This window comes from Helicoverpa armigera, chromosome 21 (assembly GCF_030705265.1).
Source record: "Helicoverpa armigera isolate CAAS_96S chromosome 21, ASM3070526v1, whole genome shotgun sequence".
In the NCBI taxonomy this organism is placed as follows: domain Eukaryota; kingdom Metazoa; phylum Arthropoda; class Insecta; order Lepidoptera; family Noctuidae; genus Helicoverpa; species Helicoverpa armigera.
In genome coordinates, this window is record NC_087140.1 from 4370800 (window position 1) to 4392219 (window position 21420).

General features: G+C 32.7%; 1 protein-coding gene across 2 annotated transcripts in view; it reads right to left on the reverse strand.

The window, feature by feature from the left end:
• Positions 1 to 21420, reverse strand: part of LOC110374293 (octopamine receptor beta-2R) — a 151935-nt gene that overhangs the window by 61774 nt on the left and 68741 nt on the right. Inside the window, exon 3 of one of the 2 annotated variants that reach the window (XM_064040163.1) lies at positions 17023 to 17041. The exons of the other annotated variant lie outside the window; for it this stretch is intronic. The gene's annotated coding sequence lies outside the window, so the exon portion shown is untranslated. The remainder of the gene's footprint in view (positions 1 to 17022; positions 17042 to 21420) is intronic. 2 annotated transcript variants of the gene reach the window in all.

Genomic DNA, 21420 nt, shown 5'->3' on the forward strand with positions numbered 1-21420 from the left:
TTTGCATGTCTTTTGACAATGTATAATTTTCGTCTTCTATCTATAAGACCTTTTCAAACTGAAATTAAGTAAATAAATATATTAAGTAAATAATTACTTATACATATAGTGACTGCACACAATAATTTTGGTAACCCATAACACGGCCATGAACCTGCTAGTATTGACAAGTAACAATTTTTTTAACAGAATCCATTCTGTACTTGCGTAAAACACACGTAACATCCATACAAACAAACCGCCGTTATAATATAAGTAGTATTTTTTAATAAACGCACTACATAACACAATATCCGTCATACTAGTCCCACACAATGGACAGCGGCGGTCATTACGCGCGTATATCCGCCGAGCGCCGCTAAACGCGCGCTGATGTGAATAACTAATTGTATATTGTTTCTGTTGTACGCTAATCGTGTGTTATGTATGACTACATCATTGTGGGTAACTGTACTTGCTATAGTAAGTTAGTGTTACTTTATAAAATCATCATCATCTGCCTAGCCTTTTCCCAACTATGTTGGGTTCGGCTTCCAGTCTACCTGGAAATGCAATTGAGTACTTGACTTTTTAGTGATAGCTTAGATCATGGACAACGAAGTTGAATATCATTGTTTGCACATGGAGTGACTGCCTATATTACCTCTTGAATCTGTAGTTATACGATACCTCTTGATAAGTGATTGTCAGACTTTCTGTCTTCTGTCTGACTTCCAAAGACACAAATAATGAGAGCCGGAAAACACTTATTATTGTAACACTGGCCCCATTATTTACAAAAACTATTGTACCTGCAGGCTTTAAAACAAAATTACAACCTGAAATACAGGTGTCGTCAAACAAAATAAACCTGTTCAATATTAATAAAATGGCTGCAACACTGCGTACTCATTTGTAATTCTCTCAATGTGCAGCGCAAATTAATTACACAGACCATTCTCGTTTATGTACGAAACCAACATGGCTTTAATTTTAATATTAAATAGTAATCGTTGCGGTTATTTGGTTTGTGGGGTAAGTAGAGGTGTTTTCATTTGAAATGGTCGGCAAACTTAGTTTCCTTAGAATTAGTTTTATGTTTAAGAGCGTTTGTGGAAATTACTGTCTGTTAGTGTTAAGTAAATGAGTTTTAAAGAGAACTGTTTTTTTTCTATCTGGCGGTGTCGTAAAGAGAGGATTATGGGGTCATTTGCTATGAAATGCAGTTTTTCCTGCTTTCCGTGGAAAATACTTCTTGTATCGGTAGTGTACAAAAAGTAGCTTTTCTTCAATAAATTATATGACACTCACAGTTTTTTTCAAATTAGGCTTTTAATCCTGCTAGCGGATTTAAACAAACATTACGTATGTATTAACACTTTAGCTTTGAAATATTATCTAGTATAGATTAACGTTAACAGAAGTCTCTTCAGGCATTAGTAAGATCTTATCAAAGTTTTGTGATAATCCCATGTGTAAAATAAAACAATAGACATCGTTACGACATACACACGATCATAAAGGATGTTGTTAATTAGTAATAACAGCATTACAGTACATGTACATTATTTTGTAGTAATTATAGAACTTTATGATGTGTGTGAACTGTATAGAATTAGTAAAACATTGCTAATTGGAATTAAAAAATAATATAATTATGTCATAGTGTAATTTTTACTGGTAAAGATGATATAAAATACCAGAAGATAGATACTAATAGACATTTTCTATTCTAATGGACCTGGCCCAGCAATTGATCTCTGAAGTGGCTGGACCGACTTTGATAAATATTATATTAATAATTTAACTTCTATCTGAGAAATAAATATAGCGGTTTCAAATATTTCCTGTACAAAAACTGTCAAAACTTTAAACATATTCTTTAGATCATCAAAATACCCCGCGACTGACAAATATGCCCTTATCATAATTAACAGACTTACTGTTTTGTATTATGCATATTAATTTTTAACGCATGCATTGTTTGTATGGAAAGACAAAAAGCAGATAAAAATGTATGTATAGGTATCTGTAGGTATGTATGGTTATGACCATACGTTTAAAAATTCATCCGTAAGTATCATTCAGGACAAGAATACAAGCACTCAACAATTTGTTTGTGTAGTGATGATAATAAAATCGCAAAATGTGTTTTCAACGATCAAGATGTCAATGACCTTTAGTGCGTATCTTGACTTTATTTTTGGCAAATGCACTTTATTTGATAAAATTCAAAGAAATACTGACGATGATAGACGGTTTTATCATCATAATCTGTCAATTGCCGTCCTCTCCTGAATATAGGCCTTCCTTAATTAGAGTCAATCATTTCATTTTTTTAAATACGTAATTTTGGCTATCGGCTTAGTGTTTTTCATAGTTACTTGTGAAATGGATTTATTTTCACACAACATGTGGGGAAACTAAGGAAGTGCCCACAATAAACTTTAATTTCAACAGCCACGTTGTATTTACCACGTTGGAATCAAATGTATAACAAGAAAAAAACTAAATAATATGAAAATATAATATTATGATATAATATACCTGGTCTTCCATGTACCATTTCAATGTTTTTAAAATAAATTATGTGGATGAAACAGCTGCTTATTTATCGCTCATAGTGCCAGAAATATTATTTGAATGATCTGTTATTTTAGTATAAATATCAGGTGGATCCTTTTTATTATTTAGCCTTCCTGTAATCCGAAGGAGTAATTTAGTTATAAGTACTAGGTACGAATTGGTAAGCTTGAATAGAAAAAAGCCAGATGTACAGCATTTTCTTTCAATATTACTTTCGTGAAAATGATCTTTTGTTCATATTTTGTGTACTTACTCAAAAACTTCGGATATGAAGCATCAATATGACAAACCTACTAATAATATGACTTAATCAATTTGACAGCATCATGATTAAGTATTTCGCATTGATATGCGAAATACTCACATATGGAATAATTTTAAAATTGTTTTGATTGATTTATTAAATAACAATATACCTATAATAAACCATACACATATTGTAAACCTGCCAATCCTTTCAAGAACAACATTACTTCAGTACATAAATGCAATACTATGCATGTAGCAGATACATTTCAATAGTCATCTTTCAACTAGCTTTTATCGAAGTAACCAAACGAACAACTGACGAGCGTTTCCTGTGCTATTTCAAACCGTATTATGTCAGTGCTAATGTCATTTCCTGTAGTTTTCATAAAGCTATGAAAAGTGATCTAATGGCGAACAAGAAAAAAAAGGCAAAAAATTCCTTTCGTTCTTTCAATCTGTGGGTGTTTGGCGCCACACGCACTCATCTACATAATTTAGTAGAAGACAGCTGTGTGTGTTTTCATAAGTCATTCATTATGTTTGTTTGCAAGTTTTTGCTCGTTTAAAGGACAAAAGCTGCTGTTGTGTTAATGGTCTATTTTATGTCAGCTCTTTTACTGGTATCCACTATTATGACAGAAGGGGATATACTAAAAATATACTTGACTATGTATACTGCCTACATAATATGTTTACGTTGCTAAATTGAATAAAAATGTATAATTTCATAGTTCTTTCTACTATAGATTGCTTAAAATATGTGTTTTATTTCGACACTTTTATCTAAATACCTACAATCTAACATAGTCTAAGACCGTAACAGTCTTTACGAGTGGTCAGAAGCCAGAAAGTTTGACGATAACTTTTCTTATTCAGGGGTATCGGGTTGCCCAGGTAACTGAGTTAAGGAGATCAGGTAGGCAGTTGCTTTGTGTAAAAACCGGGATTTATCTTCATCCATGATAAATACCAGCTTTGTTTTTGTGAGTGTTAATAAATAATCGGGACTTATTTGGATGATGGATGGATTGTATGAAAATAGATATGGTAAGAAAGAATGTTACTTGTGAGATGACGGCAGATAGTATCATGCAAATATTGGGATATGATGATGATGATGATGACTTATTTATGTGTCCAAATCACGAAAGTTTAAAAACCTTTAATCTAAGTGGTCTAATTTTAACTCAGTTACCACTCTATTTTACAGAAGGTTCAAGGAAAGACTGTCAGTGATTGATTGAACTGACTGCCATTCTGACGCAATTGGTGACTGACAGACGTTATAAGATGGCCATTGTTGAATGGATAAAAATGGTGTACGGACAAATATACTGATTTTAGACATTGCTGCTAATTATTAGTACATTTTGAAGACATCATTAATGTCTATCCATCCATCAACCAGAAAGTTTAGGTACCTATAATATACAGTGCAAAAGGTTGGTCTCTAGTATATTCTATTTAAGTGAAATAGAAATAACTTCAGCCATTTATTGGAAAGTAAGGAAACAGTATCTAGTCTAGAAACAACAATTAAACAAACTATGTACCTATGCGGAGAAAAATCTAGGAAAAAATGAGAGTTCCTGCATACTGTAACATATAACATCATGTGGTGTATATTTTATTCACATTAAACCAAAACTCTAAGACTTTCTGAATACATAATTTAAACTAGAAGTTCGGAATATGTTAAACTTCATACTATCGGGGAAACTTTCAGTGAAATCTTAAACATAGTTTAGTTATTGACGCATCTGAATATTTGCAAAACATAGAGAACATTCTACAATTTAATACATTATTAGGAAAAACCGTGTTTACACTATGTAAGCTAAAACATAATCTACACACTACTGTGACAAAAATATTAGGGTAGTCATCCATCAGCACGTATTTTCATAACAAAAAAATAATTCCAAATTAACTGTAACGATGACGTACCTAAAAGAATGCAATCTTTTTTAACTAGTAATCATTATGGTAAATGGCACTTAAAGCATTTTTTTCTGAAAGTCGTCGAAATGGCTTTTGCAAGGTACTTACTTGCGTCCATGTTTTTCGAATCGGACAATGTAGTGTTGGTAAAATTTTCCTTCGAGTAAAATACAAAAATGAAAGGGGTGCCCTTTCATTCCATGAGACTTGACAAAATATAGGGTACATGTGTTATTATATACCTTTTGCCAAGAAATATTTTCACGAAAAACAGACAATGTTGTGTTATGTTATTGTTATCAGTTGCCAAGCCCATTATGTTCCCTATACTCAACACCTTCACAAAAAGGTGAAAATACAAAATGGGTGCCTCATTTTTGTATCCACACTCCATCCGCCCATCTTTTAATAGATAAAAAACGACCGTGAAAGGGCAGACGCGTGAGCTTCGTGCGAACCTTACATGAATACTCAGTTTCGTCCATTTTAAATATTCCGGGACGGGTTTTATTTACGGATATTGGGATCAATGGCGCTTTAGAAATAGTGCTCTGAACCGTAAAATGATGCAAACGCGTTTTCACACTTTGCTACGCATCGCGAGGTACGAGTTTACTTTCTTTTGAGCATTATTTCGATGTCATGTGTTTGTTGTGTACTAATATTGAGTTTGTGAGATTTGGCAAAGGTTTTGATTGAGTTGGTTTTAGATGTTTTAGGGTAGTAACAAAAACATTTTGACTTAAATACCAACTTAGAATATTGTGTTGACATGCTAAAACAGATGTAAACACTCAAAACTGAAATGTTTTTATAATCCTACATTCACCATTGATACAAATATATCAGTTAAATAAAGCGATGATGTAGGTACATAAAAAGCCTATTACAAAATACACCAATACTCATTACCATTTCCTGTGTCCCCATTCACATTGATAAATGATTCGTTCAATATCAAAGAAATATATATGTTACACCTCAGTGGACACCAACGTTAACAGTATCCAACAATTTACTGTATTTATAATACCGACATGACATACGACATAGGACTGTAGTAATTTCCTGGAAACTATCCAAATACGAATCTAAAATAGAATTGATATTGCATAGATTTTAAAGAAACAAATTAGAAGTCCGTAGAAGTGAGCTAAAAATAAAATAACGTGTTTGTGATTAATACAAGATTAATTATGGTACCTGTCTAATGATAAACAGCCTTAACTTTAAACATGTTAAACAATTAAAATTATATTTATTTTAGTTTTCATGAACCTGTAAATAAACAAAACAAAGCATTTACAATTACCACTAGCAACAGTAATTTTTAAACACACTAATTATTTATTTTTGCGAAGGCAAACCATTTTTCATGCCCAAAAAAAAAGGTTGACAGAAAATAACCACACAGACTGACAAAAATGTATGATATATTTCGTATTTCACGTTTCAAATTACTACAATAGATGTCAGATGTCATATATGAATGTTTGCGTCAGAAATGTCAACAAGAACGTTAGGTATTGAAAAATGTGTGAAAAATGTTGTTTTAACCATCTTCATTCTTTGTTTGCCTGGTAAAAATGAATGAAGGAATTAATGATGCTAATGAGATACTGATGGTTTACTCAACTATGCCGGAAGACGGTTCATATTTTTCGAGTATACAATATATATGTATGTATGTTTTTTGGTACGTTCTGGAGCTTGAACGTCTTGTTCCATTTTAACTTGATTGATAAAGGTAGATTTGCCTTAATTGTGAAAGTTTTGAAAAGTTATGAAAAATGAAATATAGGATAGTTGACGAGAAATTTTGTGTTAAATAATACACAAGAATTGCCAATAGAATTGGCAGCAGGGGTTGAGTTGGATCGTTAACTATTTTACCACGATAAATCATTAAGTATTGTGTACTTAATTTTTGCCTGATATTTATTTTATAGAAAAAACGGAAGTGTTTGCTTGCATGTAACCTTGAAGAATATGTAGGCCATATAAGTAGCTACTTTTATTTCAACACGCATTCAATGAAAGAAGCCAAGCGTTGAATTAAAATGAACATAAAATGAAAAGAAGCCAACTAACCGAAGAATTGCATGGCGAGACAATCTTACACTTTTAGTTTGAAATAGGAAAACACAGGCATTATATTTTTGATACATGTATACGGGAAGGAAAGAACACTAATGCCCATTTTCACCAACAAACACCTAAATTTAGGGAAGAGCATTTACGGAACACTTAATACGAATTTCGTTTTCACCAAAGTTTTCTTTGGATATTTGTTATAAAAACTACGGAATTCATTTTGATGACACTTTTATCAACTGCATAGCCAAGGCGACTCCAACAGTTTGGGGTCGCCTCTTAACAGAGTGCGCGTAGTTGTTCCCACATGCCATGGATGAAACAGGAAACTAGTAAAATGGGCTTATAAATGAGTATATTTTTCGTCTACGACATTGAATATTTCTTGAACAGTTTTCTCACACAAACCAGGAAACGTCACCGGAAATTCGCCATTAGAAGGCGAGAGAGAATTCAAAAAAAATAGGAAATTGTAAACGTTTAGTGAATTTTTTTTTTTTAATAATATGGTTTAAGGTTTTCGCGTAAAGAGTAATTTGTAGTCATCTAAAATTAATCTTCAAAAAGATTAAGTAGGTATGTTTTATAGGATAGGCAATGGGAAATCATCAGATGGCCACAGTTTACCAGAGCCTCGGTAACCCTGTCCAACACTGAGCGCATACACAAACTCAGTTATAATTAACCAGCTTTAAGCAATTTTTACCATTACTACACAAAAGCCGTTAAGAAGAAAAACAGTCGTATTTATTCTAGAATTTTCTCTTAGAACCCACTCGTGACAATCAGTCTTTAGTTTCATTTTATCTTTGAACAAACTGCTCTTTGAGTTATGAATGGCTATGAATAGTCTGTGGGTTGTCCAACATTGAAATAAAGGGTATGTACGAAGGCATCTCACACTGCCTTGCGCTATATTTTCACACACGCTTATGTCAATGATCGCTAGTAGATACATCTATTCGATAGTTCAGCGCTTAAAATGCTAACTCAGGTGAATTTGTCTGTTTCAAAATGGCTTAAACGAACGTTATTTTTAACTGAGTCACTTATAATGAGCAAAACATTTTAGAATAACTTTTGAATTCGACTTTCCAAATCGCCAACAACCATCCAGAGGGTGTTGCTCAACACTTGGGACTTTACTGTTGTAGACGAGGTCTTTTCCTAACAGTAGGATAAAACACAGACCGAGGAAGATAGCTTTAGTTAGTAAACAAAACATACGCAGTACAACACTCTGACATGTTAACGCTTTAACCGTCCCTCCGTTTCCTAACACTTGGTAGTGTGAGATCCGCTAAAGTCGATAAAATTTATTAAAACGCTGTGCTGATGTCGGAAAAGTGTGTTTCTTTAAATATATCGTGTTTTATAGCACAAATTAGGTAATATATCGATGTTACTGTTTTTATTCGGATGTGACATAGTGATGTGCGAAATAGACGCAAAAAAATTGATTCTGTGTATATTTTTTGTATACACATACAGTCGTGTAGTTTATGTATTTTTGGTTATTTTGAGATGGGAGTTTTTTGAAAATATATATGAGAAAAAATCTTCTTAAAATAAAAATTTATTTTAAGAAAAGATACTGTAAATCCAACGTAATCACCTGTAGGTAAAATTATTAATTAACGCTATTAATTGGAAACTCGTTGAGTACGTCAAATATAACTTACCTCCGAGTTGGCGTAGATACGGTGAAGTTTGAGTAAAGTTTTCACGGCTTAATGGATTTGCTTCAATAGATATACTTGTAAGTACGTATTCTGAAACTTGAGACTTTAACGGTTCCTGAAGGCTATAAATAAAGTGAAAGGTAAAATTTACGAAACTAATTGAGCCAAAATTAATTGATTCATTTATTGCACTAACGATAACATTTAAAATATTTATTTATATGTTTATTATAAGCAAGTAGGGGCCGGTAGGCACATAAAAATACTTATAAACTACAATATACAATACATATAATTATTGCACGTCTGAATTTTAAGCTCAGGTGTATGTTTTCCATTATGTTAAAAAACATTGTCCGAGCGGCTTCTCTTAATATAATATTTTTCTCCTTGGCAACAGTTATCTAATAAACAAAACAACGAACATAGTATGTGCATCACAATATTGGAATGTTAGTATAATGTTAATGATACCTATTAATAATTATTTATTGCTTCAATCCTGTTTGTAGGAACGCCCATAATGGCACAAGTGTGCATCTTTACATATCTTCGAGCCTTTTTTTAACTACAATATCATTTATATTGTTATAGGTAGTTTATTCTTTATACCGGATTTAAATAAATAACATAAAAAGTACAACGTATGCCCTAAAGTATTCTACTTTGCTATTCTCACAACCCCATCACCGCCCACAGAACGACTAAACAACGCCACTAATCCATCTTTAATTCGCTAACAACGACCATAATCTTTTAAATCAGTACCACGGAACACCCAACAATTACCATATACTGATAGGACGGTAATCGGTGACCTCGAAGGTGACCTTGGTCGTCTGAACTCGAAGTGTACTGAAATGAGCCAGAAATAGTTTTGTCCCCACTAGTAATGAGTGAAGATGGCTACATGCCAATGTAGTATTATCAGTTCGATGCAAACGCGGATGGTCGCCGGAAAAATAAATATTTTGTTTATTTTTTTGATGGCGACCAGATTTTTGCTTAAACTTTGTGCTGAATGAAAATTAGGTTAAAATACGAAAACTCGTTTTTTTTTATTTAAGAAAAAACGTAAGTAGTTTGCAAGTACTTGAGCACTTACGGCAATTTTTAATTTAATAAATAAAGAGCCGTGCCAGAATTCCAACACAAAAATCTTCAATTTGTCTGTTAAGTACAATTTAGGATATTTTAAAACACTTTTAAAAGTATTGCCAAGATTAAATGTGACAACTGACTAATTACGGATTATATTTATTCACGTGACGACACTGTTCTCATTATCACAAACAAAAATAATTACGTGTGTAACCTACTTGGAGCTTAAACCCTTAATTTATAAATAATGGACAGGGCGTTTAGTTGCTGAAAATAATTGTAAAGCCATACATTTATTTTACACTTACTGTTTTTGAAAGTTAACTTACAAAACTTGGAATCAGCACTCTGAAAGAACTTTCGCGTAACCGGAATAATTAGCCTATGTTGCTTTTATTATTTCACTGTTAGACAATTAATAATTTATTGAAATATGTTCAGTAGTTTCGGAGCAACAAAAATTGTTATCTCTTTATTACTTATATCTCTATAAGTATAGATATAGATTGCCAAGTCAACAGTGTCAATGGCTTTGAAAATATTATTCGTAGATATTGCCGTTAGTTACAATGATGACGAAACATGTAGAATTGGTTGAAAATATAGGACAACACCTGTTTCTGTTGGTGACAAATGTTTTGGGTATTTGATTGTTAAAATAATATTGTACTGTGTACTCATTGAAACCGCATATTTCAAAATTATTAATAACGTGAAAATTAATGAGTATGCACATTTTAATGTGTCACCAAAGTGCAAAAGTTTACCTTAGAAATTGATTCAAGACTGCAATCACGATATAATGAGAGGATAAAAGCGATAATCTCGTCGAATCTAATGATAAGCTACTTATTCTTTTAAAAATCACATCTAATACTTAACTTTTTCTTTGTTGTTGTTTTTACAATATTTTCTCATCTTTCTTTACAAAAACATCTTATGCAATTTTAGATTGAAATATCTACAGCGTACTTGAAAAGTGATGTAAACGGTAAATTGTAATACTTTTATCTCATATCCGTCATTACCAGAGTAGATTTGTCTAATTTATTAAAACTTCTAACATTTTTCATTTAAAAATGTGTTGTATGACGTTATTAAATTCTTTGGGATAGTTTAGCGGACGCATTTTTTCTCACTAAAAATAAATATTACTCAGACCGAGGTTATACTGGATTAAGACGACCTGTCTCTTAATACAATTTGAATAGGTTAGGTATTTGAAAACTTAAAAAAAACGAAATATCTTTCACCAGCATCAGATAATGATGATATATCTGAAGAGTAAACCTATACTCTTTACTGTTGAATTATGAACTGGAAGTTCTTTATTTGTATAACCTTAATTCACAGTTAATAAAATATAACATAATACGCTTTTAGAATATCCACGCAAGTATTTACGATATTTTGTCATTTGCGACCATGGTCGCCACAAAGATAATATTGTTACTAACTTTATTGGAAACGCCACAAATATTTACGTTTTGTGGTCATGCCTTTGAATTAAAGGTTATTTGTAGGAAGTTTTGACGATATTTCAAATATCTAGATATCGATGATATACTACAGAATTAACAAAAAAACATGTGAAAAGTAAGGAAATACTATTCATAATGAGGTATTGGGGTTGAGGTCAGATAGATAGTTGCTGTAAAACACTGGTACTAAGCTGCATGTGGTTAAGACTGGATGCCGACCCCAACCTAATTTGGGAAAAGTCTAGACAGATGGAGAGATATAAGTACCTCACTCATATTCTGCATTTTAATGACACCGAGTAAACTCTTACGTAATATTTTTATGATATAAAAATCCAAGTTCAAACGTTGGTAACGATAGTAAAATTTTAATTGGAACGCATAAACGTTCGTACACTTTAGCAATGACACTGGTACATACGGAACTGTTATATTACAATTTGGGAGTCTGCCAAGCGTGCGACAAAATATAAGACATGACAGTTGTAGTAAGCTTGTTTTGTATGTTCTGTTGATCTTGAATCCAATGTGAATGTATCAGCATCTTTTTGAGTATATTCACCCCTATTTACATTGTTATCGAGAATGTTAAGGACGGTCCTGCGCCTGATCGCTCTCTGGTCGTGTCGGATTGCCGTCCTATCGTACTTTGCGGCTGAGGGAATACTTAGAGAGTGCACCTGTATCTGCGCTGATGTCTGATCTTCTTCATAGTCGTGGCTGAATAATAGTCTAGATTATTATGTTGCCACGTCATTATCCGTGCAGAGAATTTCAATAAAAGTGATTTCAAATACGGAAAAAATATTGACAGTATTTTAATAATGGTTATGCAAGAATTGCATGGAAAAAAGATTACCAAGTTCTATTCAAAATATATAATGTACCTCGTTGATAGTCATCATAGTTTTCGGCAATAATTTGACCAATGTGATCCATGCTTCTAATTACTAAAGATAGTTTTATGTCCACGAAAATGAGAAACCAGTCAAAAAATAGATACTTATTCCGATGATTTTGGGAGATTTTCAACACCAAAATAATAGGGAACACATAGGCGGATGACGATATAACGAGAAGGTTACTGATTCATATGCAAGTACCTTGATAATGGCCTCTCGGTCACTACACACGTGGAAGCGCCGAGTGCCAAGCCAGAACGCTTAATTATCTACCCACAGTGCTATGAAAACTGTGTAGCTGTTGAAATTTAATTAGGAGCATCCGATTTTAATCGTTGCGATAATTTATTAGCTTCAACTTGTAGGAATGTCGCGTGTTTTAATAATTACTGGACTTAAGTTGACCTATCGTGAAGTCATATTTTAAACAGTTTTGCCTCAGTGCCTATATGATTAGGTACCTAACAAACAACTAAGACAATATTACTAGCACTAAATGGAACGGTAGGAGATCTTCCAATTTGGATAGCTATAATGTTTTGAGAGTTAAATTTTAACAATCAACAATGATCAGTTGAAAGATTCAGTAAGATAACATCGGGACTGTCAAATATGATGATCCACTCATACATGACGACTAGGTACCAGCACTACGAAAAATTACCTATCAAATAGTTGGTCAGTTCTATTCTACTTTCAAGTCAGTTTAATACCCAAAAATGCACACACATTTACCCTAAAAGCAACATTCTGTAAATACATGTCAACGTTTTCTTCCTACAAATCGTCCTCAAACGGTGCCAAGCCCCTTGGCATTGACTTGCACATCCAAAGCGTGAACACTAATTAATTAGTACGCACCACGGAGGAGGGAACGATAGCGAAGATGCCATAAGGCAGGTAGGTCAGGAGCCTTCTTGTAGGTCAAGTTACATTCGGTAGGCGTAATCAGTTGCTACAACCAACAGCTACGGGTTTCTTGTCAAATTAAGACGAATCTATCAAAGAGTGGTCTTGATTGGTTGGTGATATTGTCTTAAAAAATGGACAGGTTCTAAAGAAAGCATATGAGGGCGAAGGTAACGTTCCTCGTCAATCGAACACCAGCATTTTGGCGAGCTACTTTCTTAGGAGTTTTGCGCGTTATGGTATCTCCGCTAGTTTTGTTCTCAATGGTATGGACCGTATGTTTCCTCGATTCTAGTAAATTGGCCGGTAAGTGGGCGGCGACGAGTGTTACTGTCAACGTTCGCGCAATTGCGTACTTTAATCGTACATTGTCACAACATAGTAGTTAAAAGGATTGTTCAGTTGCACACGACCATAAACATGTTACAGGTAATGCTATATTTTTCATGAAGTTGTAGGCATCAACCAACAGCTGTGCTTGTGTTGCTGTTTAAAGAATGACATGGGTAAAGCAAAATAATTCTGTCGCTAAACAAGAAACTACAATACTATTTAAATTTAAAAGTAATCATTAATAAAGTTTTTATGCATTAGTCATAAAACAAAATATACGAAAAAGTGAGTGTAGCTGTTGTTACATGTATTATGCCTTCATTTATTTGTAAACCTATTAAAAGCTTAGCGGCACGAGCATTGAACCGATAAATGACAACCCCTGTCCGCCTATAAATATACATTACATTCTGTATCTAATTATATCTTTAACAATACATATACAACGTAGGCATTTAAAATATTCCCCATAAATAAGATCATTGAGCCGATAACTGACACCCACAATAAATATTGTGTATCAACACCTATTAATAAAAGACTAACGGTCTATATTAAGTACATTTCCACCCACATAATACTTGTAATAAATATTGTGTATCAACTCATGTACATTCAAAGTGAGATGTCAAATGACGACAATGTCGATGTCATAGAAAATGCCCGTCATATGAATATCAGATCGCGTCATACGAATATTGGTTGTTACTCAGAAGATTTTTTATTTGAGCAAGTCTGAAAGTCTGAATCTGAGTCAAACAGACACTAGATGATACATTAATTACAATAATTTCTATTAGCAAAATGCATTATAACTGTTTCTCTTTTTCCCCTTGTCTTTTGAATAAGTTAAATTCCAAAACAATAATAACAGGCACTATAAAATAAATCATTTATTTGGCGTTATTTCCAGTTTTTAAAACATAAAACCCCACATTTCTATCTTATTGTGTTCTATGTTTACCAGGTGCCATCTAATAATTTATTTAAAGCACATAAGATGTGCGAAAAGTATTATTATAATACCAATTAATCAATAACGGCAAACACGAAATTCGGTTTCCAAACGGGAAATTGAATTCTGCCATAACCAGTTCTGCTGCAGATACCGATTGCTCTTGCTTACTTGCATAATTTTGAATAATAATAGGTATTTCTTTTGTTATCAAGTCAAATTAATATTAAGCTATCCGTAGATACTGTGAAATTAACAACATGAGTTATCTTATTATCTACCCATTAGGCGCAGTTTGATTTTATAATATTAAATTGACATTATCTATCAAAGCTTTTTCTATCCTGCACAAAATTATGACCATAATGTTTTTAAGTCACGTTTGAATAGTAGTTATCAGTCAAAAACCGTGTAAAATCACGAGAAAATGGCATGCAAACAATAATAAGTAGTATTACCAAATAACTATCGATCGAAACTGAAAACTGCTGATTAATCCAAACACTCTATTTCAAATATACGATTAAAATGTAACGAAAACAGCTGCAATATGTTTCAAGTGGCTGTCACGGCGGCCATTTTGTTATAAATGGCGGGAAATTGGGTGGCGCTTATAGATGAAAACCTGTCGCACTGTGTCATGCCAATTTATATTGATTTATTGAAGCTTTGATTAATATACGTGTTTTAAGTTTTTATTTTAATGATAATAGTGAATTTTGCTGTATAATGACATAAACTTATTTAAGCTGAAATAAAAGAATAAATAGCATAATTGCATAACACAGATCAGTCAATGATCAATTTTCATAGCCATTTTCACAGTCTAAATAATTTATTTACCAAACACAATATTCCTAAAATCAGTAACAACCACGAGACTTCATACATTATTAAAGGTCTAATATTAGCCACTGAATTCAAAAGGTTTACTTAAATAGCCTTTTAAAATATTGATTTCTATTGAAAACCTTTCTGGACGAAGCATAATGAAGGGTTAATAAAGGCCCACTTTAATTTTCAACGTAGGTTTTGATTTAAAGCTTCAATAGACAATGAGAGTGCTTGAGATTCAATGGGGGTAGTTTCAGTTCTATATTTAAACCTGTTTTACCGTTATTTAATATTTTGTGGGTTTTAATTGGTTTGCAGGGATTAAATAAATTGTGTGCGAATTAATGAAATGTTACCATAATTATCGTAATATTATGCTTGAATTAAATACTGTTTTTAAATAAAAAATAAATGTTAGCACTTTATACGTGAAAAATTATTTTAAAAACAAAAGATAAAGTGAAATCCACACTACATCAAAACCATTTTTTTTTTTTCAAAATTCGAACCCCGCAAATTTCGAACACCTCGCGTATTATTTATCACTCTCAGTTACCCAACACACTCAGTTTATTAGTTTACTCATCGAACGACAAACAAAAGACAGGGACGGAAAGAAGTTTTACTCAATTACTTAGTTTGTCTCTGTTTTGTTATAGAACTATTTTGTTCTCTTTGGATCAGGTGGCTCTGATGTACTTTTAGTAATGTTGCTTGATTTATTTACTTTTGTTCTTTATGTCTTTTTCCGACCTCTTTGGCAAATTGAATAATGAAATGGGAGGGAACGAGGAATGTTCTAAGCAGTGTATCAACAACGAAAACCACCATTTTGCTGTTTTATGTTGAATGATCAAATATCAAATAACCCACGATTTATTAGTTTTAAATTTCCTTTTTTTTATGGGAACATAAAATATTTTTACCAGCTTTTCTGTAATCCGCGTTGCTTTTTAGTTTTGTTGTACGTTAACTCAATACTAATAAGTACGCTTTTCCTATAAAACTGTTACCACTGACCTGAAGTTGACTGTACTACAGTGGCACAGACCTCTTTGCTGAACACGGAGAAGGTACGAGCCTTGATCACCACTTTAAATTAGGAATAAAGAATGTGTTCCTTCTTTGTCAGTCTGACCTGCTTACAAGGCACTATGACTTGGTGTGCTTAATAAAACACTCGGCATAAAAATAAAAAAACAGTGATATTACATTACTTTGACGATATTCTCTGTATATCACATCCCTTTGTTCAATGATCTGAGGACTTGAATGTCATATATTGTGACTAAGAGAACAGTAATGCTTTTAGAGATCCAACGTGGTTTATTTGAAGATATATATAACACAAAGTAACTTTATATAGTACTGATATAATGTTTCTATGTCCGGGTCAAGTGTAATAAGATCCTTTGAGAATACATTTGTCCTTGTCACTGCTTTGGTTTCGCTGAATAGCAAAGAAGACTGAAGTTAGTTGAGGTACTCTAAATGGAACCTTATTTCTGATAGTTAGAGGGTTCAAAATTGTTATTTCTATTTTATTTTAGACAAAGCATTGTGTTCTCTTTAGACAATTTTATCTGTCGTTTACTTCTACGGTAGTTTTCGTGATATTTTGTCTAGGTGAGTTATTTGTTAAATTCACATTAACTTGTGGTTATAATTATGGCCCTATTTATCTCAATTCGCTTTTTGAAGGATTAAATAAAGTCATTAAAAGCGACAAGGAACCATGATTTTTAGGAAAAAATATTAAGTTTTTTGTTTTTAAGTAAACCAGTTACAAAGATTATGATTGTTTTTTTAATGAAATGAATTTCTTCACACTTCGTTACACAGTAGGAAAATCTGATGAAAATTTTCCTGTTGTTTCATATTTACTCTTCACCCCGCAGTCTTGTTTAATAACACATTACGAAGTTATTAAACGTACTTTTTAATTTGCTGAAAGGTTTTCACAATGTTTTACTTACCAAGAGTAGTTCATAGAATCTGAAACAAGAAAAGATAATTCTTATTCAAAATAAACAGTGTATACATTTTTTATAAAAAAAAAACACTATGCTCATTTTAAATCGATACAAATTCCATTCTGAACCATCCTTAGAAATACGCACCTCATTTCGAAACTCTAGAAAAGTACGCACTGAAAAAAAATAGGTACCAATAATTTTAATAAAACCTCCATGCTAGAATTGCTACTCTTTGCTAAAACGGGGACAAGAGCCCATATTTCTTTCAGCAAGAAATACCCACGCTATATGCATTCAAGTGCTATGTTACGGCCTAGAAAAGCATTTACTTTGAACCAAGCGTTTTGAAAGACATTTTTATTCTAGCACTGAATATACTGAGTTTTTTCTTCGCGAATAATGCGGTGGCGGAAAATTTAAAATTTTAATTTTCAACTTGGAATTAAAAATGAGGTTTCTGTTATACTTAAGTGTGGTTTAAGATTGTTTTTGTGAATGCTTCTGATAAGGAGCTTTAGTATAGATTTATTTATTGTGTTTGTTTTGTGAATTAAGTAATTCTGATATATTTTCAAAAATAGAACTATGTCATACTACGTGTACTAGTTAAGTGAACTAAACTTCCATTCATAATGTCATGATTCTGTCAGTTAACTATTAAAGACCCACACATTGCAACTTTCGAGTCGGTAGATAATTTTTTTTGAGTTCATAGAAGATGAATGGTAGTACGCACATTACAAATATCATGTATTTATCCGGCATCAGACAAAATGAAAATTTTGATTAGTAACATTTAAAAAAAAAATAGCCATCGGGTCAACTATCGGCTGCTGGTTTAGTCTGCAATTTTTTATTACAAAGATACAGTATAACACATATTTTGCATAATACATTCAAAACGATATGCAGTATTCTACACAATGTTACGATCTAGAAAACCGTATACTACAAAGCGACAGATTTTAAAAAGAGAGATTTTTATTCTCACAACGAAGCAAGCTTTTTGCTGATGTTTCATATTTTAGAGATAATTTTATGTTTAACCACTGTGTAAAAAGGAAGTGAGTTCACTTGTTTTAGAGTATAATACACTCTTTTGCAAAAAAAACGGGCACCTATGCGAAATCTTAGTTTTAAGGACTTTACGTGTATTTCAAAGGGTTTTAATGGTTGTAGTATGTTTCTAGCATCAAAAGAATTAGCCGAGCATGCGTGAGAGTGTATTCTAAATTTGAATTTTGTACAATTGCTAAGAAATTGGTTAAACCTTGTTTTGGAATAATTGCCGGCAGAAAGTTCGTCGGTGTTTTGAAAAGTTTTTGAAGTGATTTTCAGGAAATTGATAATGCAGTTTTAATTAATGATTAATGTACTTTTTTGTTAGATCAAAACATTTTTGAAAAACTATGCGTATTTGTCAAAATTTTCACCTGCTCTAAATGGGCTGTACTGATGGTTGATGGTAATGTTAAGAGTTCCGGTATTTTAGTGTAAAGCGTTCTATTCTTTAGATATTGTACTCACGTGTTATAAAAAATAAAAAATACCAAAATTTGGTATTTTTTAAATGTCAAAGTCCGATAGGAGAGGAGTTGTGATGGGCACTGCTTACTTTAAATTGGTTTTGTCGCAGCCAAAGGTACTGATACTCTTCTAAATAGTGTTTAATTATGAAAAAGCGATATTTTAAAACACGTGAGTACAATATCCAAACAATAGAACGCTTTACACTAAAATACCGAAACTCTTAACATTGCCATCGACCATCAGTATAGCCCATTTAGAGCAAGTGAAAATTTTGTCAAATACGCATAGTTTTTCAAAAATGTTTTGATCTAACAAAAAAGTACATTAATCATTTATTAAAACTGCATTATCATTTTCCTCAAAATCACTTCAAAAACTTTTCGAAACACCGACGAACTTTCTGCCAGCAATTAGTCCAAAACAAGGTTTAACCAATTTCTTAGCCATTGTACAAAATTCAAATTTAGAATACACTCTCACGCATGCTCGGCTAACTCTTTTGATGCTAGAAACATACTACAATCATTAAAACCCTTTGAAATACACGTAAAGTCCTTAAAACTAAGATTTCGCATAGGTGCCCGCTTTTTTTGCAAAAGAGTTTATTTTGTTCGGGTTTTATGCTTAAGTGGAACAAGTTATTATCTTGTTTCTGTTGTTGCTGTATTCCAAACGGCAGGCCCGTTTTGAAAAAAGATTTTCAGTTGTCTAACTGGCTTTCACTTAACGTAGTTTTCTAACAGACATTAACAAAAAACTTAATACTAATAATACACACGGAAAGTTTAGATTCGTCGATGTTTGTTACTCTCTCAAGTAAAACTCACTGAACAGAAACACGGGGTGAAGCTGCGGAAAAGGACTTTAGCTTTAGCTTTTATTGCTCTTAAAGGAAAACAAATATATAAAAATTAGTGGCACTCATGAATGTAGCTAGTTTTTAAAACTCTTAGCCGTAATTGTATTTTACAATAAGTCCTGGAATTCTCAATTCATATCCCTTTTATTACAGAAGCGGGGATTAAAAAATCTCTATTTAAGTAAGCCGTTTTAGCCTTACCATAAATTTATTGTTAAACCCAGCTTAAAATTATAACCGGCGATTAAAACTGTGAGATTAGGTTGAAACCTTTTTCGAGTCTTTATTGTTAATAATTTTAAATAAATAAATTGTAGAGGTAGATAAGTATTATTTGTGTTTATTTAATTAATTACATGACATTGTATTTTTTTTTTCGTTCGTCGAGGCACATGTTTGACCAGTCTTACCTAGGGAAATAGGATTGTCCGGGTAACGAGGTTGAGGAGGTTATATAGGCAGTCGCTCCTTGTAAAACACTGGTTCACTGGTAGCTTCACTGCATTACCCACGTATATAGACAACGATGGTGTGATTTACTTACACGATGTAAATCAACAAGATACGTCGGTCCTTCTTCGTAAAGCTCTCGATGTGCGCTTATAGCTCCGGATCCAAAAGCGAAGTTTACTAAATGGAGCGTTGGGAAGCCGTGCGCAGCACAGTTCTTTTAAGATAACCTATATTACAGAGGTAGAGTAATTGAAGTTAATACTGAAAATTCTACATGTATGATTCACTAGATTGATTATGGAAATGAAGAAATATGCTCCTTTGCAAACTTGAGGAAAAGTGTTCCTCTTCACCAAATTCCTACCCAGGCACACAAATGTGTTTTAAGCCGCATCCGATTGGACAACAGTGGGATAAACAAACATTGGATTATATTCACAAGTGTATTGTTGAAAAGCGAAAGAAGTTGAAAATATTATGTGAAAGTAACTGGAGAACCAGTTTATGGGGCACTGCCAATAGAGTTGAAATATGACAATACGATAAGTTATTGATAAACGAACATTTAGTAGACTTTGAAATGACGGAATACATAGATGGTACTAGGCCTGTAGAAGTAAGGGCATTTGCTTCTATGAATAAACCAAATCAAACAGTTTAAGAAGAAGTTGTTGAGTCAGAGTCTAGCCCCGTCTACATTGTAGTAGATGATCCTGGCAATTACACTATAACAGATCAATTGTTTACATCCAAAGAATCTTTAGACAACTCTCTAAAAGGAATAGACTGGAATAAAATAATTGATGCTGAAAAATCGATGCCAGATGCAAATTATATCACATATCCGAAAGATATCAAGGAGGAATTCAAGTGTAATATCACAGTCATAAACGATATTAAAGCATTAGAACTGAATGTAATTGTAGATGATGATACAACTAAAATTTACGAGTAAATGTTTGAGGACCTACAGGCTGAAAGCATGAATAGATCTCCACTAAACGGTATAAATGAAAATAAAGCATGTGTGGCAGTTTTTCCTGAAGACGGTTGCTGGTATCGTGCATCAATTTTGCAATATAGTGAGGTGAAAAATCGAATTAAAGTTAAATATGTTGACTATGGCAACATAGTAATTATTCCATTATCTGATGCTAAAGAAATGGAAGAGTGGGCGAAACTTCTACCTGCAACTGTAACAGCCAAATTATTTGGGGTACAAGTAAATCCGGATGTTAGTATCAGTGATATTACTAAGGAATATGCAGAAATTTTCTTGGATCAAGGGCCGTTCCATGTGAAAGTCATGGGCTACGACGAATCTGTGCCATCAGTAGAGCTTAGAAATGACAAGCAGGAATTAGTTTACAAAAAACTTATAGAAGATAAGATTTTTATTATGTGTGTTTCATGTAACGACCTCATGGAAGCTGAACCGAACTGTGATTTATTCGCTGATGATTATAAAATAGTAATGTGTTTTGGTCTCAGCCTCTGCGAACAAATAGCTTAATTTGTATCATCTGATTTTAAATTGTATATTTACCTTTTGTTTA